The 23,134-nt window shown below is 37.9% G+C and overlaps 1 long non-coding RNA gene across 1 annotated transcript; it reads left to right on the forward strand.

The window, feature by feature from the left end:
* Positions 1–786: 786 nt before the first annotated feature.
* LOC111180660 (uncharacterized) lies at positions 787–21,453 on the forward strand. Its single transcript, XR_016394311.1, has 3 exons — positions 787–985; positions 2,457–2,676; positions 5,578–21,453. It is a non-coding gene; the product is annotated as an uncharacterized LOC111180660 (long non-coding RNA).
* The last annotated feature ends 1,681 nt before the right edge of the window (positions 21,454–23,134 follow it).

A 23,134-nucleotide genomic window follows, 5' to 3' on the forward strand; every position in this document is an offset into this window, starting at 1 on the left:
TGTTATATGATCATGCAGAGTATATGCTCAATTAATACATAGTTATTTAAAGTTAATTTTGGATTATCTTCCGTTAGGGGAAGTAGATTTTGCATAGCTAATCCGCAAATATTTGTTTTAGTGTCTTACTGTGTGGTTAGAAGTTTAATTATCAGTGGTTTTATTGAAATGTATGAGAATTCAAAACTTTATATCCAATAATCTAGTCATCTAACCTAAAACTAACTCAGCTGGGTTTTCTCAATCCCTGTGGAAATTTGATACTGTCATTTCTTAGAGAAATAAAAATCACCAGAGTAAGGAAAACTCTATCTTTTATCCCTTTCACCAGGTAGGATGGTGATAAAATATTTTAATTTCAAACAGTAAGCAAAAGAACACAAATACAAATACATCAGAAGAGTAATTGGCAAATGATTGTAATAATTTATTTAATCATGGCAATGAAAGTAAAACAGATTCTCACATTGTTTACCTTTTTTCCATGAATAATTAAAAGGTAGCTATATTATTTTTAAAGTTTTTCTCAGTCTTCAGGGCAAATGAACAATAAAAGATAGTAGGGAACTAAAGCAGTTATTTGAGTTACTCTTTCAAAAATTCTAACTAGTTACATATGTGCTACATAATTGAAGCCAAGACAGATATTTTAACTGAAATAAATACTTCCTTTGGTTTGCTAATATGATTAACATTTATCTGTATCTGAAAAAGCGTACTAATTTTCAATGTTATCTTTTCTATTAACTTCAGGAAAGCTCTCTTCTTTTTAGAGAAAGTTGTAAATTAAATTCAGTGTCTTTTTTATCCTTAAAACACATCTGCAGGCCATCCAGGTGACAAGCATTATCAGCTACACGTTGCTGAGAGATGAAATTGGATTTTATAAGCTGCCTTGAAAATTATGACATGTTGAGTTCCTTGCTTTAGTGGAAGCTCGGCTCACACACTACTGAGTTGAATGGATCTTTATCTTGTCTGTTGGGTGAGTAACTCCTTTTCCTTGAAACTCTCCTTGGTATCCTCAGAATCACAAAATACGAGAGAGTTCTACTTGTGGGAGGTGAGAAGCTCTTTGGTGTTAGGGGCTAAAGGAAGTTCATCCGTAAACTTCTCTGTTCTTTAGACCCATGTAGAGGGATTATTCTCAAACTGACACTTCCAACCAGAAGCTTAGTTAAGGACAAAGATAGAAATAAAATATAAAGAAATTACGTTGGTATGCATTGGTTTTATAGCTCCAGGAACTCTAGGGACACAGATAATACATAATTACTCAAAGGATGATATTTTTGGAAAAAAAACTCGTCTCTGACCTGCATAGTCCTGTCCAGTACTATAATCCTTGATTCAGAAGCCCCCCTTGTCTTCCCTTCCAAATGGCCATCTTTGATTTTTCTGCAAGTGGGAAAATCCCAGTTGTGCTCTCTTCTCATTGGCTGTCTCAGTGAATTTATGAGACCCCGATTTTCTGGCAGGAGTAAAAGAATGCATGCAGTTTGGTTTTTCTCCTTTGAGTCATTCCCTTTGGAGGTCTTGCTTAGAAGTTGCTCACTATTAATTTCAGCTGTGGCCCCGTGTGAGCTTCTGGCCTCCAGTATCCATTAGGATACTTGCCCTTTATTCACAAAGAACCCTAGTTCTGAAATGATGTGAACTCTTCTTTTCCCCCTTCTTTTGGATATATATACCTTCAAATGTACAAGTGTCAGCTCCTACATTTTCATAACTTCTGAATGGATTTCATAGAGGATACATGCCCAGCATGCCTGTGACCCCAATTTATTCCTCATTCTCTGTTCTGTACTGATACTTTACTGATGAAAAAGAAAATAATGCTGTAACTTGACAGCTCGCTGCATTTAGGAATCTCAGATATATGGATGAGGTAAGGTCCTAAGGAAAAGTTGCATAAACTGGAGTCATAAAAAAAGCACACTGCTGAGACTGTCTTTGAAAATGTGTACCATGGAATAAAGGGACTGATTTTGCCACGGCAGTAAAATTGCAATAGGTCAGCTCCTGCAGCTTTGATTGCTGCTTAGAAGTTCAGAATTCAGATGTTATGAAAATGCGGGAGCTATCACATGTGCATTTAAAAGACATATTTTAAAGGAAAAAAAGAGTTCAGATCACTATTGAATCTCTACTTGCACAAAATGTAACATTCTCTTATTTATATTTCAAATTGGGCTTTCTGTAACATTGGCACACAAGAAATTGAAAAGCATGGAAATTGCATAATTTAATATTAGGGCTTTTTTACTTGCCAAGAATAGGACCAATTCTTATTAACTAGAACAGCTAAATGTTACATTATATAATGCCATACCTCACACAATAAACCAATTTCAACTTAAGAAATTAGTTTTGCATAAGCCTGGCTATTAGTATCAGCTGCCAGGGGACTGACGTGTTCATTATTTGTATTCTCCCTTGTTGACGTTTTACTGTAGTGGGATTTCTGTACATGAGTTCTTGAGAGACTACGTAAAGTAGTGAAAGGCTGAACATTTCTCTGAGAGGTTTGAGGACTGCAGAGTTCCACCCTGACCTCGATGGAGTGCTCAGAGAGGTCAGCAACGATATTTTGGGGAAGCAGACACGATTGCTTCCTCACCTAGGCTAACTACTGAAAAACCAGGAACTTTCCCCACTAAAGAAATACTTTGAGAGGTAAGTAAAAACAAACAAGCAGACTATTTATGTTTAATGCTCCCCTGGAGAATGGCTGCTCTTTAAAAAAATATTGTGTGCCCAGGAGAGGAGAATTACTCAGTAGCAATCTGCCTCTTGATTGAGTTCTACCTATTTTGCTCACTGTTTCATTTAAAACAAGCTTTTAATTTGCTGTTTTCTTTTTAAAATATTGCTATCTGTTGATATTACCATGGTAGCCATGCTTTGGCAACCAAGCATGAGTGTTGCCCAAAGAGTACTCAAAAACCAGAGAGTAAAACAGTAATAACATAATATTACATAATAACAACAATTACATAATAACAACGTAATAACAACTGCCTGCGTTCTCACCTGTGGAACCTCCATACAACTAGCTGGTAATGAAAAGATGGAGAAATGGAGGGTGTAACCTTGAGTGGAGACAAGTGAAGGGAAAAGGGTTTAAAAAAATGGTGCCCACTGAAGGCTCATGTCTTTGAAGTAATCATGGCATTTTTTTAAAGTTTAACTGGAAGTAATCAGAAAATCTATGCTTGGTGTGGCGGGCACAGGCAATTTAGAAAGCAATTCCAGTAGACCAGCTAAAGAAGTGGCTAGGTTGGGAGTGGGGGAGGCTGAGGAGAGAGAATCACCCAGACCATGGTGTTTGGACAGACGCCTTTCCCAACTCAATTTTAAGGCCATCATCTAATGGTAGAATGTGTGCGCGCACACACGCGCGAGTTTGTGTGTGTGAGTGTGTGCGTGTACATGCACACGGGTGCCTGTAGGGAGTGTTTCTCTAGTTGAGTCTAAACTGGGCTTCAAAATCTGGTTGTGTTTGACAGAGAGTTGGTGTCCCCTTTCCACTCCAGCAAATATTTGCATGTGAGTGTGATTCAGAAGTGATTCAACGAAAAAGTTTGTAAGCCATTTTTTTTTAGTGCAAGGACTCTTGAGAGAAGGCTAGAGGCTCATGGTTGTTATTTCCTAAGTAGAGTTCTCCAGTGGAAGGTCTCTTTACCTCCTATGTATCCCTTGAATCCGTTTTCTTCTCTCCGTTCCCGCTGATAGTGCTTTTAGTTTTGGTTCTTATCACCTTGTCCTGATGGCAGTTGCTCTTCAGCATTTTCTCCCTAGAATCCATCCGTCTATCGTTTGTTGGCAAAGTGATTGTACTATAATTCTGGATTGATCACAACACTGTCTTACTTAAAATCTTGTAATGAATTCTGGCCACGTTTAGGAACAAATCCTCACCTTGTCCTTCATAATAAGTACCTGCCTACTTCTGGCCTCGTCCGTCAGTTGATCTCCTCTCCTCATCACTTGTCCTACACCGTTAACGAATCTCCTTCTAGTTCCTGAATCCAGCTGATTTCATGCCTTGCCTTCTCTGTGCGCCTGGAACCCTGCCTTTTCCCCTCCCTCTCCAACCCACCCTTCCCTCCAACTAGCAAGAAGGGAGCAGTTAAGAAAGGAAACTGATTAGCTGGTTGGCTTTATAGCTCTGTTTTGAAATGGTAACTGTTCAGAAAATATTTTCTGACCCATTTTCCAGATCAGTTTATACAAAGAACTTTACGCTCTCTCTCAATTTTGTTAGGAAATTCAGTTCCATTTATTAAAGTACATTGAGATTTATTGATAAGGCTTTGTTCTTCTAATAATGACTATTATTTGCATGAAGCAGTGTAAAATACTAATATTTCTGAGAACAATCCACATTTGGTTTTGCAATATTTAAAAAATCTGGTCAAACTAGGAAACTCTGGTCAAATTTCACTAATCGGCAACAACAGCCGCGACACTAATCTTCATCTTGTGGTTCTAGCAGAGGCATCCACAGTGAGCTAGTTGGGGGCAATATAGCTGTGAGGAGAATGACCAGATTCTCTCAGTTATTTGGGGGCTGTTCATATCATAAGAGTGTGTACTGGACAGTATCTGGGTATCCCTTCCTTATGAATTTAGAGAAAACTAGATGACTGACCATTCATTGCTAACAGGTCAGTGCTGATGTTTCAAAAAGTCTAAATTAGTGACTTAGTCTGGAGAAATGGGATGTTGAAAATGGGGAGAACCTGTCTTGAAGTAGCTCCTAACCTTGGCTAAGTCCCCTTACCCTTCAGCCTAAAGCATTGCTTCTCAAACTTTCATGTACATCAGAATCACCCGGAGGGCTTGGTCAACCATGGCTGGGTCCCATCCTCAGAGTTTCTGAATTAGTAGGTTTGGGGTGGGGCCTGAGAATGTGCATTTCTAACAAAGTCCCAGGTGGTACTGATGCTGCTGGTCCGGGGCTAGACTTTGAGAATCGCTGGGCTATAGAGTATAAAAGTGCCTGCATTCTACTCCATTAATTAAGGGCGTAATTATAAACACGCCACTGCTCTTTGAGTTATAGTCACTTTTGTAAAATGTAGGTAGGAAATGGTTACAACACACAATTTGAAAAGAGAACTAACATAGTTTGTTAGTCTCAACAAACAAAATTATTTAATACCTTTTCTCTAGAGAGAAGCAAATACTCAGAAGAGTAAAAGCAAGAGAGAGTTGTATCAAAAGTTCCCAGCAAGACTTGAGTTTAGGCAGCACACGGGAGGTAGTTTAAAAAAAACATGCACACATACTCATACCGCTTTTTAATCTAGTATATTGCTGCCTCTTAATTGGCTGATAAATAAGCAACAATGGACTTAAGCAGTATCAAATTATAGTAGACACTGCTGTGTGAGTTTCAAAATAGCTGAGAATTACATTTAATTATAGTAATAGAAAAGGAAGATTATTTTTGCTTGTTGGGGGAAATAAAAATATCATGTGTACTAAAATATCCAGCACATTCTTTTTGTCCCTCTCAATTATTCCTCATGCAATAACACTAACAAGAATCAAACCCATTTTCTTTTGCAGTTCACTTTTTCATAATGGGACAAGTGATAATAGAATGAAGCAACATTAGTATTTTTTTTCAAAAGCAATGGTTAAGCTCTGAGGTGAGTACATATCCAGCACAATCTCATGCTCGTTCTGTCACTTCCATTTGCAATACTGTAAAATTATTAATTTCCATATGATCATCCTTTGTATTATCTGTCCTCACACAAAGATTAAAATATGATTTGCTATGGCAAGAACATCTACCAGTATATTTTCAACTCTAGGGATGGGATACTAAACCTTTTCTAGGTAAGTCTCAGTTATCCAGAAAATGCAATTTATCAGAGCAACACATTCCTTGAGATTTTGGTATCTATAAGATGCTTCATAGATGAAAGTGAAATTAGTGGTCCCTGATGGTTTTGAGTTATTTTCTAAATCTGATAGTAGATTATGCTGATATGCCCAAAGCAGCTATGTCTACAGAGCAATTTGACATATAGATCAAATACATAAATATAGTTTTATTAGCCTAGTATTCTAACCAACAGATAATTATATATATTCTAAATTCTGAAAAGAAGTATCATTCATATAAGGAAGTGAATTAAAAAAATAGTTCCTTTTATTATTCCCTTTTGTAATATTTAGAATTTATATATAATGCGGTCATATAGAAATTAAACCAACAGTATCTCAAATAATAAAAGCAATAAAAGGAGCATATTCAGTAGTGTTAAAGTCCGTATTGTCATAGTGAATGTTCTTAGATTTGTAAGATTAATGTGTCATCACCAGATTTAGGGAGTGATTTAGATCACTGAAGTTTCTGGAAATCATTTTAGTGAGGAGAGTTCCCTTTATCTTATTGCAACCACACAGCTTGCAGGAGCATCATGAGAGCATTCACTTCAGCTCAAAACATATGAGTTTATTAGCCTAGAAATTCAGACCTCCTGACTCACCTACAATATGTATTTGAGTGAGTTGCTGTTATGAATTCAACCGTTTGGAACTTGCCACCTCTCTTTTCAATTTCAGTGTTAGACTATTCTGTTGCTTACTTCTCATCAAAATTAATTAATTTATAAATAATTTATACCTCATCTTCTCCCAAGAAAGGATTTAGGGAGGCTGCATTTCCCTAGGAAACTACCATAAGTATATAATGAGGTGGAGTTCAGTATCCTCTGTGTTCTCTCTTGGTGGCTGGAAGGTCACACCTCCTCGTCTGGGAAAATAGTGCACCACAGCCTCCTTTGCCAGAACCCCTCTTCCTCCCACTCTGCCTGGCGCACTTTGGGGGGTGGGGTGGGCTGATTGTCCTTGTCCTAGTTATTAGGGACACAGACCAAGTTCAGATTCTGTTTCTTCCACATACTAGCTTTGTGGTCTGGGGCAAGGTACTTCATCTCTGAACCCATATTCTATCTTTACAACAGGGATAATAATTGCAGTTATCTTACAGGGTTGTTCAGAGGATTAATGAGTTATTATGCGTAGAATCTAAGAAAAATGCCTGGCAGGTAGCAGGCACCACTGGAGTGCTAGCCATTGTTATTCCACACCCTTCTGTTCTCAGCTAAGATGCTGTTTCTTCGAAGAGGCTTCCCTGAGACAGCACCTCAAGCCAATGCTGTAGGACCACAGGAGGCTGCACTTTTCCTTATGACTCTCATCATCATTTGTTGTTGGTATTGAAGGCACCGTGAAGTTGTAAGCTCCAGAAAGGCTAGAATCTGTCTGCCTCAACACTCTATCTCTGACATTTGGGATAGTGCCCAGCACAAAGCAGCCACTCGGTTACTGTTGAATGAGTGAATCCAGGGAGTACCTGTCTGTACACATGCTGACTGAGATGAGGTTACAAGTAATTATTTTGTTAGTTTTGCAAATTTTTATTTTCTTATTTTTAACAATTAATATTTGCTTTCTTTTTTTTTTTTTTTTTTTTGCGGTACGTGGGCCTCTCACTGTTGTGGCCTCTCCTATTGCGGAGCACAGGCTCCGGACGCGCAGGCTCAGCGGCCATGGCTCAGGGGCCCAGCTGCTCTGCGACATGTGGGATCCTCCCGGACCGGGGCACGAACCCGCGTCCCCTGCATCGGCAGGCGGACTCTCAACCACTGCGCCACCAGGGAAGCCCCCAACATTTGCTTTCTTTATGTAATAGTAAAAAAAAGTAAAATTCTGTTATACCACCTTTATTGTGCTATTGTAAGTCACTTCAGTAAGGCAGCAAAGGGGCTGTAGGACGGAATTCATGTTACTGACCTCAGGTTCAGCTGCTCGCCACTCAAAAGCCAATACTCAAGAGACAGGTGTTGATTGGAAAAGGGAAGGTTGCTTTATTCAGGAGGCCAGCAACCTGGGGAGAAGGCAAACTCATGTCCCAGAATCAACTTTGAAGATTCTGCTTGGTCATGAAAGTTCTTAAAGGGAAAAAGGTGAAGTATTTCATTAATCATTGAGGAAGGGGGTCAGACTCGTGTCATCTCCCACAGTGCAGGCTTGTTTACTCCTTGTGATCTTTCTTTAGGTGGTATCTTGTTGACACCATCTGCTCATGAGATTACTAAAGGGGAAGCTGGCCAAAAGATCTATTCATCTGTTAATTACGTATTCTTCATTTCTACTTCTTTAATCTAAGGAAAGAATCAATAGGTTAGGCAAGGCATTGAGTGATCAAAAGATTTGAAAGGTGTGCTTGGGATGGAGGTTAGTTAAGCATGGGGGCATCTGGTGTAAAGATTGGTTAAAATATAGCTTTACTAAAGTGACAAGACAAAAGGCCTCCTGCAGAGAGCTGCTTCCTGCAAAGAGCTACTTATATTCACATTTTTTTGTGTGTGGAACTTTGAAGTTGATTAGTGGTTCTCAATTGGGGTGATTTTGTCTGCTAGGAGACATTTGGAAATGTTTGGAGACATTTTTTGGTTGTCTCAACTGAGAAGGTGCTATTGGTATCTAGTGTGTAGAGGCCGAGAATGCTTCTAAACATCCTGCGATGCACAGGACAGCTTCTTCCCTTAATGAAAACAATCCAGTCTGAAATGTTAATAGTGCCAAGTTTAAGAAACCTTCACATAGATGGATGGAGACGTCTACAAAAATTGAGTTTGTGTAACTTTCAAAATTGGCTGAGCTAAGTAATAGAACATCAGAATTTTGAAAATTAATAAAATTGATTGTATTTTTTTAATTGGCAGTTTGTATTTGCTTTGTGGTATGATTTGCTGGTAATTAAGTAGAAATGAGTATTTAATGTAGTATATTCACCAATATCATCTGTGTCAGTAGAGAACTTTATAGTGTGCTATATGGGGTTTTCCCTTTACATCCAATTGAAGTGGTTTGAAAAGAAAAGTGTCAACTGACTGCGTGTTTACACACTTCTAAATGACCAATTTGACAGAATTTTTTTTAAGAGATCAGTTTATGAGTCACTTTAGCTAAAACTGTTGGGCATTGCATACAAATAACCATATTGCTTACAGATTGTTGTTTTATAGCTCTGGACTAATAAAACAGGAATAAGGTAGGGCTCTTTAATGTTTATGGAGCTTGGTCTACTTGAATTTGAGTTTAACATCTGGGAGCATATCAGCCGGGACAGGCTAGGTTATGCTGCAGTAACAACATCTCAGTGGCTTAACCCAACAAAGGTTTATTTCTTCTTTGGAGTCCACTGTGCATCTGCATGAATCCCCAGACAATTGACCCTGTTTGACAACTCATGCTTCCAGGCTGAGGAAGGTGCCATCATCTTGGAACATACGGCCTTATTAGTCATGTGGCAGGGAAGATAGAACATAGGAAATTGCAGGTTAAATCTTTAGTGTTTTCACCTGGAATGGACATAGGTGACTTCCAGTCACATTTTCTTGACGCAGCAAATTACATGGGCAGATTTAGGCAGTTGGGGAAGTTTAATCCTCCCATGTGGCATTGGAGAAGAAGAAATTCCTGAGTGTGAGCTGACCTAACTAGCTTTCCTATTTGTTTACCTTTATATGTGGTTATTCAGGATGGTTATTAAGAAGGTATTTGCTAAGTGCACAGATGCCATATCTCACACCAAATTATTCTAATTTCATTACACTCATTTGGGGTCTGCATTTATATTTCACTTAATGTATTTATAATTTGCTTCTAAATGTTTGGGCTTCTAAATGAGAGTCTGTACCAGATGCTACAGTCTCTGGTTTCTCAAATGGGCTAACACATTCCGTAGGGTATTGAATGCTAAAAGATAAAGATGGTGGCCTTTGCATTTTACATAATGGTAAGTAATCACAACATAATTTTTGTGGTAAAACAAAAACAAACACACCTCAGAATGCCAAAAAAATGATGAATTTTTAAGAGAAAATATAAGACCTCAGTGAAATTTTATGCTGAAGCAGGTTGCTTATAGCTATGTCTCAGAGGAACGTATGTCCTTTCCTCTGCAACAAAGATTACTTCACTGGGCAGGGTTAAGAAACACTGCTTGTGCACCTACTTTGTTATTCAACTTTGATTTGGATATTTCCTTAGCTGTCTACATTTTGGTAGAAATGATCATATCATGTTTTTGAAAGTGGAGCTCCTTCAGGAACCCATTGTTTTATTCATCATGAAAATGAGGTTTTCTTTTGCAAAGAGGAATTCAGAATTTCTATTCTGTGTCCTACTAGTAGTTAGGTAGGAGAAACTGGATAATAAAATCGACCATTGTGTTTGTTATTCTAGACCGCCTCATGGAACTGTGGGAAGATACTGAACTATACCCACTCTTCCTCATTTTACCATGTGATTCTATTTATGGTTCATACTACCTATAGCTATTTGAGTCTGTATTCATTCATTCATCAGACAACTTGGGAGCATCTACTGTGTGTGACTGGCATTGCGCTAGGTGCTGAGGGTTAGGACAAGATGAGTAAGACAGTTCTTACCCTCAGAGACCTTGTGTCTAGGACATAATGGCTACAGGGGTTGTGAAAAATCTCTCATTCATTTCACATATATTTATTGTGCACTGGCATGTGACAGGCATCCAACACTACAGCGAATAAGAAGCAGTAGAGTATAGTGTAGAAGAGCCAGACAGCCTGGAATCAGATTACATTGTGGGGCTTCATGGAAGCTCTTTAACCGCCTTATGCCCCAGTTTCCTCATATGTAAAATTGGGGTGATGCACAATTTACTGATGTTATAGAATTCTTAGGAAGATCCTATGGGTTGGTATATAAATCGCTATGTAACTTGTAGCTCCTACTATTATTTGTCACATTTTTTCCCTCAGGCTTTACTCCCTCCTCAAATCTATGTTCTTTCCCATCTCTCCTTTCCATTCCCTTAGACCAAGGAAGCAGTCCCAGTAATGAACCATTAATTTGACTATTGTAGTTTATCAGTAACCTGTTAAAAATACTGCCTGTTAAAAAAACAGTGAAAAAAATATTGCTCTAGCATTTTCTATAACCCTTTCTTTTGTTTGTTTCTTTGTAGTCATGAAAAAAGCCATTGCAGATCACATTCTTCAACGGACTTAACCAGGTAAGATGTTTGATCCAAGGGCCAGACAACCCCAATCAGAAGTTGTGTTTTGCAGGACCCTCTTCCACTTTGCCAGATGCTGAAAGTCTGGAATGTCTCCTGTCTGCCCCCATTACCAGGGCCCTATGCTTGTTCCACGAGCATAGGTGGGCATTCATCAGGGGGGCACACAGTTGTCAACAACCTGCGGGGCTACCTTGGCAGCAGAGCAGCCAGTACCGGCAACTTAAGAATTTTATCCTGCCTTTATGAAGTGCTTTGCCAGTGTGGTTTAACTTTGCAAAGAAATAGGTGTGGAGAGAACTCAGTGGAGACCCATTCTTTGTCAGCATTTGCATTTTATAGGCAGCATACATATACATTTCCCATTTCTATAGTAATATGGCTTTAATCTTAACGAATGCCATTTTGGTGGTTCTCTTCAGAGAGTGGAATTAACATTCACATGTGAACAGAAAATGTTAAAGTATTATTAGTCTTCTGAGGGTTTTGCCTCTGGCTATGCAGTTTTAGAGATTTCATCTTGGTTAAGGGGAAGCAAAATACCACCATTTCTGCTTGTTAGAAGGAAACTCTCCAAGGTTTCTGTCTATTTCAGGCCAGGGTTTTGATTTTTCAAAGCAGAAAAAATGTTTTTTCCTGGACCCTGAATATAACCTGAAGTCAAAAATCAATTGAAAAGCCAGCAAAAAGTTGGCCATGAGTGCTGTTAGAATCCTTTATTGGTAACAGTTTTCTGGTTATTACTAACACATTTCTTAATTAACTGCCTATGTCATTAATATAGTTCTGTGTAATTTTAGAAGCTCTATTTTTTTGGTGCTTATATCTTGCTTCGCTCCACAAAGAGTGTAAGTTGACAAACCCCATTTTGCGCTGATGAGAACTTGGCTTTAAGAGTCATATAAAAGAATGGGTTTAGAGTACTGTTTAATTCCATGCCTTTGCTGCCCATCTTTTCTCTGAAATACGGAGCCCTTCTTGCTCAGCTACTCTCCAAGCCGTGATCATTTCACCTTATATAGAGATTCTTGCTTATCAGATAAACATGTGCATAGTATCCCAGATTTTGGTTATATAGTAGTCAGTATGGGGGTGTGAAACTTAACTTTTGTTAGTGTAACTTCACTTACACACACGTAGACACACATCTGCCTTTCAAGTGTAAAATTTATCTTATAGAATCTACGTTTTCATCTTGCATACTTTTGTACTTAAAAACAAAGTATAACATTCCAAATCCTAAGGTGGTGTTCAGTCATAATAAAGACAGCCTTCTCACTAAAAGAATATTTATCAAGGGCCTTATTGAACCATGCGGTTATCTTTTTAAATCCTCCCAAGGGCTCTACAAGGTAGATATTGTTATCCCCACGCAAATGATAAGCTAACTGAAGGTCTGAGATGTTAAAGGACTTGGCTAATGTCACAGCTTTTAAGTGGTAAAGCTGGGATGGATTCAGTCACGGCAAGCTCTAAAGGCAGCATTGAATTTCAGAAGGCAGAATTTCAGTGTGGTCCTTGGACCAGCTGCCTCAGTGTCTCCTGGGAGTGTATTAAAATGCAGAATCCTGGGCCCCAATATCATAGGATCTGAATCTGTATTTTAAGATGATCAGGTGACTTACATTCACATGAAAATTTGAGAAGGGGTGTATGTTCCTTTTTTTTTTTTTTTTTTTTTTTTGCGGTACGCGGGCCTCTCACTGTTGTGGCCTCTCCCGTTGCGGAGCACAGGCTCCGGACGCACAGGCTCAGCGGTCATGGCTCACGGGCCCAGCCGCTCCGCTGCATGTGGGATCTTCCCGGACCAGGGCACGAACCCGCGTCCCCTGCATCGGCAGGCAGACTCTCAACCGCTGCGCCACCAGGGAAGCCCCAGGGTGTATGTTTCTTAAAAAATAACTTCCGGGCAGTTAACTATCAGACATTGAAAGCATTCTATTTAAGACCCTTTTCATCTTTGGGCCTTTGTGATTTTTACCTAATTACAGATTAGATTATAGTTCATTATCCTTCAGCTGTTTTGCTTCTGTATCTGGCTTTGCGCTAGTCTGACAAGGGTCATGTGTCATGCTGGCTTCTGTGAAGTTTCTTAGTGATCTGTTTTGGTGGTATTATTGTTAGTTTATTATTGTTAGTTAAAATGACCTTATGACTATAAAACAAGAAAAATTGATTCTGTCCTAACTGCTTGATCTTTCCATGTATTCAGGTAATCTTCTTGTAACATTCCTTGCCAGACTTACCTTTGCTTGTTTAAGTCTTGAAAAAGGTTGACTTTTTCCTTGTCTACTAGTTCACATCATTAGAAGTGACTTGCAATGATAAAACCTACTTAAAACAGGCAAGATAAAAGGAAAAATTATAGAAACGAGTTTAAGAAGCTGAAACATATTTATATTAAATGAATATGAAATGAATTAGTTGCTGCCGTTGAAAACTGAATTCTCCTCTTTCGGGCAGTGAAGTCAAACAGGGGAGTGTAAGAGGCTGCCGAGCTCTCAAAGTAGGATGAATAGAATCATTCATGTTCATCTGGAGAGAAACACATTTTCCTGCAACTGAATACTAAGAGGAATATATTAGGTGTCTCTTTGTATAAAAGGTCATAATGTAACATGACGTATAATGTCATATTTTTTGAAAAAGAAAATGAAAAGAATTTTGAAAATATACCTTTCTCATGTTAGTCTTCAATAAATGCTAAGGTCATGAAATTTAGATTTTGTGAAGTGATTCTGGGGAGGGAATGAAAGCAGTATGATGATAGTATATTGTTTCTTGATGATTAAACAGTTGAATAGAGTGACAAGAGCTTGAGAACTTTATCTAAATGTGTAATTTAACATGACGTTTGGACTGAACCTCCCTCTTGCATAAGGTATATCTGAAGTGGGCTTCTTTGGCAATCAATTCTGGATTTTCAGATGAGTGTGTAAAGTAATAAAATGTTCTGCTATTGGCTCAAGGAGGCTTAGAATACCAGGCATGTCGGTGGGAATGTTGACATCCCATTGTGAAAAGCATTTTTCTTTTCTTTGTGGGAACTCTCACTGCTGCAAACCTCTTCTGATTAGATAATGGAGGAGACCAGTTTTTTGAGAGCATGTAGGTTAGTCGGCAACCCTGTAACAAAAGAAGCAAATCTCAAGTATCTTTCCCAGAATTGTTATGGATGATTATTAAAGACTATGGCTATGTGAATATATATATTGGGTTAACCAAAAAGTTTGTTCGGGTTTGTCCATAAGATATGTTATGTAAGATGTTATATATTTGGCTGAAAGCAGATTTTTTTAAAAATGAAAAATCCAGTCAACCATGTTTGGATCATTCAACATTAAACCATTTTGAGGCTCAGTTTTTTTCCAGTTTCTTTCTAAACAGTGGAATAATTATTGAACAAAGCATGACTCAAATCTCAAGGTGTTCCCAAACTGGTAAGGGAATAAAACTCTCTTAACCCTTATATAGGTAGAAATAATGTTTTATACGTTTATATTGCAAATAAGGATACAGCCCTAAAAAAACTGGTTGATATTTTACCCCAGAATCATTGGAAATACTTGCTAAAAGTGCAGAAAGGTAATTCATGTGAGTACCAAAATCTCCATTTTAAACAAAACCCCGAGGTGATTCAGATGCAGGAGTCTTTGGTGGACACTTTGAGAAATAATGGATGAGAATGGTAACCTTATATTTAATGGAATGACTGGTCATTTTGGGTACGTGGAGACCCAGTTAAAGTGTAATGACTAAGGTCATCTGTAAAGACTGATCTTAATAATCACCTTACAATTTTATTTGAAGCAAGTTATCCATGTTAATCTCCAGGCATGAAATGTAATGATCTGTTTTATTATTGTTAATTTATGCTCAAGCTTCCTTTTGCTCTTCTTTTTAACCATCGTAACAATTATACAGGCTAACTATTTGCCTCAGGGAGATGCTGTAATAGGACTAATTAAATATTTAATATTTTAAAGGACTTAAACAACCTTGTAAGTAATACGTTAAGAGGAGATAAAATCATGATGTTCCCTTTAGTTGCAGGAATGTTAATGAAGCCCTGGGATCAGGCATCCCTTTAATGCCCATGTCTTGTATCTGTCCAGAGGCAGGAGAGCATAATGGTTAAATTAAAGGCTTTGTAACTCATGGCAGATTTTCTACTTCCTATCTGTGAGGCCTAAAGCAAATTGCTTAGCCTTTGTAAGCCAATTTCTTTTTTGTCACCTGTAGCGTGGTAATACGAATACCGTCTACCTTTCTGGATTGTTGGATGGCATATAATATATGTGTCCAATAAAAGAAAGTGGTTTTTATTAATATGAATTAATCTCATAGACTACAGATTTACCAAATTTGAGACTCTGTGCAGAGGATGGAGACTTATTGTAGATATGTATAGTCGGTACAAAAATGCCCTCACTGGGGCTTCCCTGGTGGCACAGTGGTTGAGAATCCGCCTGCCAACGCAAGGGACTCGGGTTCAAGCCCTGGTCCGGGAAGATCCCACATGCTGCAGAGCAACTAAGCCCGTGCGCCACAACTGCTGAGCCTGTCCTCTAGAGCCCACGAGCCACAACTACCGAGCCCGCGTGCTGCAACTACTGAAGCCCGCGCGCCCATGCTCCACAACAGGAGAGGCCACCACAATGAGAAGCCCGCGCACCACAACGAAGAGTAGCCCCGCTTGCCGCAACTAGAGAGAGCCCATGTGCAGCAACAAAGACGCAATGCACCCAAAAATAAATAAATACAATAAATAAATTTTTTAAAATGCCCTCACTGATGTGGACAAATCACAGAATCATCAAATGTCAGCGTATAGAGATCATATAGGATATGATTCATTTTCTAGGTCACAGGTTAGTAAATGAATCTAAATTCATAGAATGTTTTCATCATGATTTTTTTTAATGGCATCTTAGTTTTTCAAAGTTCACACAGAAAAAGGAACTAGACAAACCAAGATCTAGAAAAGTTATCCTTTTGACAACTAAATCAGAATTAATTGAATAAGCGTTTAAAATACATAAACAAGTACGTATAACATTTTCTGAAAGCTTGTTCTCTGATTTATTAGATCTTTTTTTGAAGGTTTTTCCTTTACAACTAAAGATGTTTTGTGAACTCCTTTCTAAAGGAAAGTCTGAATGTAAAATTTGCCCATGTGGTTTTTCCTGATGATATGAATTGCAAAATTTGGGGAGGCCCAAATAATGAGATTTCATTGTACATTCCAAGTCCCCCAGCCTTGTAATTAGCTTCATATTCTATAGGCAAAGGAAGCCATGTTCCCAACTCTCTTCATTCATTCAACAAATATGATTGCTGCTGTGTGCTAGGTCATTAGAAAAGAGAGTGGAGCTTAAATTGTCTCAACAATTATGTATTTTTTCTGGTCTTCTTAATGTACCATCACTAAGTATTCTTAATTAATTCTTCAAAATTTATTAGCTACATATAGGTTTCACGAGAACTTACTGCAAAATCAGGGTGAGGTTCCACTTACCTTTCATGCAGGACAGGTACAGTTGATCCATATTGTTCATGGGTTCCATTTTTGTGACTTCTCCTATTCACTAGAATTTCTTTGTAACCCTAAAATCAGCTCATGGCAGTTTTTTTTTTGCGGTACACGGGCCTCTCACTGTTGTGGCCTCTCCCGTTGCGGAGCACAGGCTCCAGACGCGCAGGCTTAGCGGCCATGGCTCACGGGCCCAGCCGCTCCGCGGCACGTGGGATCTTCCCTAACCGGGGCACGAACCTGTGTCCCCTGCATCGGCAGGCGGACTCTCAACCACTGCGCCACCAGGGAAGCCCTGTATCTTTTTTTTTTTTTTAGTACTTTTATTTTTTTACTAAATTTTATTGAAGTATAGTTGATTTACAATGTTGTGTTAGTTTCAGGTGTACAGCAAAGTGATTCAATCATTGAGTAGAGTGCCCCATGCTATACAGTAGGTCCTTGTTGGTTATCTTTTAATATATAGTAGTGTGTGTATTTTAACCCCAAGCTCCTAACTTAACTCTCCCCCATGTTTCCACTCTGGTAACCATAAGTTTGTTTTCAAAATCTGTGAGTCTGTTTCTGTTTTGTAAATAAGTTCATTTATGTCTTTTTTTAAAATTAGATTCCACATATGAGTGATATCATATGCTATTTGTCTTTCTCTGTCTGACTTAGTATGATAATCTCTAGGTCCATTCATGCTGATGCAAATGGCTTTATTTCATTCTTTTTTAATGGCTGAGTAATATTCCATTGTATATATGTATCACATCTTTATCCATTCCTCTGTCATGGCAGTTTTGAGGTCATTCATTGGACATGTGGGTGAAAAATTTGAGTTGACCCATGTACACGGTCCCAGCTGGGGTTAAACAAGGCTGATGCTCTGCTCTCTTGATTCACCTCTCCTAAGGTAAACACACGTCCTTGACTTGGTCTGTTTAGTGCCATGGTTATTGCATTCTCCAACTTTTTGTTGGTGATTTAAAATGGACTCTAAGCTTAGTGCTGAATGGCTGTCAGGTGTTTCTGTGCAGAAGAAGCCTTTAATGTGCCTTATGGCGAGAATATGTGGGGTAAAATTCATGCAGGTATGTTGGCCGTGATTTCTACATTAATGAGTCAACAGTATACATTTAAAAAGGCGTCTTTAAAACTGAAACATACATAAAACAGAGTTTTGTATTGGTTGGTTGATGAAAATACTGTGATCAGAGGCTTGCAGGAATCTAACCCTCTATTTCTCCTGGGAGCACCCAGTGTTTCAGGGTTTTCAGTGACTTGATAAAATATAGTTACCATGAACAAAGAGAACCAATTGTATTTGCCTTTTTTGAGGAGCTTGAGAAATGCTTGTTTCCCAATTATCCCTTTTAATGGAAGCCGAGACCGTGATTCTTTCTGACCCATAAGCAACTAGTAAGTAAATACAGAGGGATGGAAAAATGAAAATTATACATAAGGCTCAACTATAATTTTTGTTTCTTTCCTTATAAACTGAAAAAACAGATAAGCCTGCTGCTCATGAACAACAAAATGAACCTAGAGGGTTTTGAAGCCTAGAAAAAAGTTTGTAACATGATGGAAATCTCTTAGTGGGTAGAGATTTATCTGTCCTGTTGATTACTTTATCACCTGTGCCCAGCACAGTTGCTAACACACAAGGAGTGCTCAAGGTGTTTTTTAGAAAATAAGTTAGACATAAATTGACACTACAAGTAGTTTTGACAGTGATTTGATAGGGCAAAAATTTAGTGATAAAAATAAAAGTTGGAGAAACACAAGAGGCGTTTATCTGATGGAGACTAGAAGTCAGGAGGCAAAGCCTTTTAGGATTGGCTGGGAGAACCATCTCTGTCAGTGGGCCTGGGCAATGACAGCATGTGTGTCCCCAGATCTACGTTACTGGGCTTTGTCATTAATTCTCTGTGTGAACTGGGTTAAGTGGTTCTGCTTCTTTGGGTCTTGGTTTCTAGTTATTACCTCGATAATCAACTTGATTATAAGACCACAAAAAAAGTCACTTACAAACTTTTGCAAATATATGTGAGAGCTGAGAATATAGTTAGATGTGAAGTCTGAGGGTCTATACTGGAGAGAAAAAGGAGAAACACAATTTAAATTGAACTGAATTTGTTTCTATGAATTAAGTGTACTATCTGGAGCAGCTTGGGGTGATCTAACCTGTTTGCTTGTTCGCTGATGGAAACCTGTGTGGCCTACCCTGAATGTAGCTGATGGACAAAATTCCTTGGCAAAATATAAAGAAAAGAATCCAAAGTCTTGGGAATATAGGAACACTGAAGTGGATTTATCACTAGCAACTGCTCACCTTCCGTACTATGACCTTCAAGTAGCCTCAGTTTGACATTGATTTAATAGCAACTTTTGGAATAAGAAAAAAAAAAAAAGGAAGAAAAAAGGAGGAAATGGACTCTAGAATGATAGACCTAATATTTTTTCTTGTATTGTATTACAACCAGAATTTAAATCTAGACCAGGTAAACAACCATCAATCTAAATATAAAATTTTAAAAAATCATTTTGGCCAGCCGCAGTCATACCCAGCACTCCAATAAGCTACTACTCTCTGATGTCAGTATTTGGGATTATGATCTTTGTAAAGCACTTCTAGGATTACAATAAAGCATATCAAAAAGTACCTAGTATTTCTTGGTGTTTATATTTAGTTAACTTATGGTTTCACTTTTTTTAATGGAACTGTGTCTTCTTGGACATCAAATATCACTTGAAAGTCAACTGGAAGCTTTTGCTAAATAAATGATCAATGCTTTGTGACAGGCTTTCACCACACATAAACTAGACAGACATTCCAACAACTCCTAGCTTAGAATAACTTTTCTACAATTACCTTTTTTCCTCAAAGCTTTATACTAGAGTAATTTTTAGAAAGCATTTTAAGAACAACAAAAGGTGCAATGCCATAAAATATTCAATCATATGCTACCCCCCTCCCAAATAAAACCAGCAACAACCTCAACTGAAGTGACAATTGGATAAACAGATACTGTAGGTGCCTGGCAGTGACAATTACTCTTCTGCATGGATACAATCAAGTTTTTTTTAACAATAAAAGTGTAAAAATTCCAGATTTCAGAAATCATAAAATGTGCAGCCTATTATTAAATAAATGGCAAGCATAAAATATATCATTGTCTTACTTAACCATCATAACAAACCTATAATATGGTATTACCATATCCTCTCCTTTTAAAATTAGATTAGAAAGTGAGTCTAAGGCTAAAAGATGTGAAATAACTTTACCAAGGTCACAAAGCTCATACGTTATGGGGCTGAGTTTCCAATGACCTAATGCCCAAGCTTGCAACCACTTTTGTATACTTTCTCTCAACTAGAAGCTAAGGAAGCGGACTTGGTGATCTTTTCCTGCTCAGAAATACTATGCTTTTCATTTATATTCACTTTTGTTATTTATCAATATATGTACAAACATTATAACATTTCTATAACCACTCTGCAATTCTCTTTTGTGTTCTGCTCTTTTTTTACTTAACCTTATTAAGAAACAAAACTCCCAAATAAGTTGTCTTATTTTTCCTAACTTATTTGAAAAAATACATACCTAGAAATAAGTCCAACTGAACTTGAAAATAATGTTCTTTCAATATGTCCTGGTATGATCTTTATTTTCCTGTAAATGGTTAAACATGGAAGAAAGAATCATCAAATGTTAAAGGGCTTCAGCATGGTAGTGAAACTGCCTACCTGTGGCAGATATGGTGCTTGACTCTCTCAATGTCTGTTTTGGATTACCTGCAGTGCACTTTCCTGTCCTGCAGAGGCTGGTAGGCTAAATACTTCATTTCCCAGATACCTTGCAGCTGGAAGTCCCCATGTGGTTTAGGTTCTGCCAATCAGGAGCACCTGCAGGAGACTGGAATTTAGAAATGCAACACCACAGTCTTGGTGACAGCTTATTATTTCTCAGATTATGGCTAATTATGTTGTGATCCTGGGCACAGCTTTCTGGTTCCATCAGTGGTAATAGACTCTTTGGCAGGGCAATTCTTTGGCAGTGTTTTGGGCGTCACTCCTCCTCCTTAAACCCTTCTAAAAATGTTGTAAGGCCCTAATATGCAGCATTAAATCCATTCTTAGATGTAAAGGTGCTAGAATGGCTTCTGTTCTATGAAGTTGAGTCCTGATTAAGATGACTTCTCTCACTTCTGACTTTTAGATTTTTTTCTCCATCCTTATAGATTGTAAGATTTGGGATAATTTTGGAGTAATATGTTTTTGTTTTTTTAATCAAATAGGAGTCATATACTAAAATAATGGAAATTTCCCTTTCTTTCTGGATCTACTCAAGATAGGAATAAACTGCTCTCCTTAGGGAACAAACTTAAGCTGAATAAAAATCCAGGATATTGAAGGCCCTGAAGTTTAATTTCATAAATGTTTTTACTTTTCCTAATTTTTTTACCTTAAACCTCTGATTTGTGTACTTATAGCTGGGCTCAACTAATTTCATAAGACTTGCTGTAGGTTAGTAAAGCTAAACAGAAGACTTCCATTCATTAATAAGTTATCTACATGAACTTACTGAAGAAATAGAGTAAATTTTTCTAAGTTCTTTAGTAGACTCAGGAATTGTTGTCTGGACACTAGAAGTGATTTTAAAAATTATTATTTAGCATACTATTGTGGAATATTGACAGTTAGTACCTGTCAAACATTGTAAAGAAATGGTTATGTTGTTAATCCCAACATGTCATATACAAAATGATTTTTTTTTTGCGGTACGCGGGCCTCTCCCGTTGCGGAGCACAGGCTCTGGACGTGCAGGCTCAGCGGCCATGGCTCACGGGCCCAGCCGCTCCACGGCATGTGGGATCTTCCTGGACCGGGGCACGAACCCGTGTCCCCTGCATCGGCAGGCAGACTCTCAACCACTGCACCACCAGGGAAGCCCTACAAAATGATTTTAATCTATTCCTTTATTTTTTTACTGTTCGAACGACAGAACTAAAATATACAGGGTAACCACGAGAGACCTAATTGTTTTGATGACATTTAGGGTCCTATTATTGTTAGACTCAAACATTTTTATTATCTTCGTATCAAAAATTCTATCTAAATTTACTTATGTATTGGCAATTATAATGACATTAAATCAATTGAAAATTGGCCTTCAGCTCCATTGTTATACTTCAACATATTCATTGATTGAAAAAAGTCAGCGTCCCTTTAAATATGTCACTGTTAACATTTAGCAATGAGCATTTGCAGCCTTATTGTGTTTTCTCTATAAATGCCTTCCTTGTAGCACCTAAGACATGGCTTTATACAGACTCAAAGTCAAGTTGTCTTAAAAGAGATATTCAGTAATGAGTTGATTATGGGTCAGAGCTTCTGAGCAGTTGAATTTTAGTTTTCAGTTGGAAATTTCCTTTACAAATCTCTAAAACTGCTTCGTCTATAGAGGTAGGTAATCAAAGGTAAGGAAGTCTTTATAATCTGCGGAGTACTGTGAGCCATGGGGGTGCTCTACGTCTTCCTTCCATTCTGTCCTCAATGGTCAGGACTTTTCTATTTCTTACATCAATGTTTCTATACTGTCTGTCCTAGACTTCCTGGAATGGTTTTGGTCAGTTTCAAATGTTTTTCATTGGGTAATTGACACTTCTTATCAGGACACCGGAACAGAACCCACCTAGGCTCCCTCCTTTGCTCTGTCCAGTTTGCTTCCTCAGTCCCCACAAAGAGACCTAATATTAACTCATGTACACATTTTGTTGTTGTTTAAACATGCTCTATGTACCATGCTACAGGTAACATTTAATCAAGCTTGTATACTCCCTTTTTGTTGGGCATGTGAAATGTGTCCAGTTTTTCACTACTATGAATAGTTGTAAAAGGTCTTAATTTGTCTTTTAGGTTAATTCTTTTGTCCATATTCCCCAAGTGGAATTAACAAGTTAATGGGCAGGAAGCATTTCACTCACTCATTCCTTCATCAAATATTTATTCATTTCCCGATATATACCAGAAATTGTGCCTGCTGCTGGGCATATGATGGTGATTATTAAAAGATAAAAACGATATCGTTTCTGCTCCTAATTTTACAGGTCTTGTCACAGATGCCTGATTGCTCTCCAGAAAGAGTGAGCAATTTGCAGAACCCCCCAACCTTTCTCATTCCCTCCAATCTTTCTAATGTTAGTTTTTAAATTTTATTTCCTTTTTTTTTTGCTAGTTTAATAATTGTGTCATGTCAAAATTTATTTTGATTTGCATTTGTTTGATTATTTTCAGGTGAAGATGTGCTTTTCTTTAAAAATCAATTCATCTTTTCTCTTTGTTTTAATAGGATAATTGGTAAATTATTTTCCCTTTTACTAAATAGGAATTTCTATTTTTCTCTGTTTTCCTGGACTACTATTCTGAATTTTATATAGGCAGTAACCAGACACAGTAGAAGAGTGAAGTTTCACAATTCTAATAAATACTCTTCTTGGAATAGAACATAGAATGAATTTAAA

The sequence above is a fragment of the Delphinapterus leucas genome, chromosome 9 (assembly GCF_059928025.1).
Source record: "Delphinapterus leucas isolate spDelLeu-1000000601 "Yukka" chromosome 9, BTC_Dleu_Yukka2, whole genome shotgun sequence".
Taxonomy (NCBI): Eukaryota; Metazoa; Chordata; class Mammalia; order Artiodactyla; family Monodontidae; genus Delphinapterus; species Delphinapterus leucas.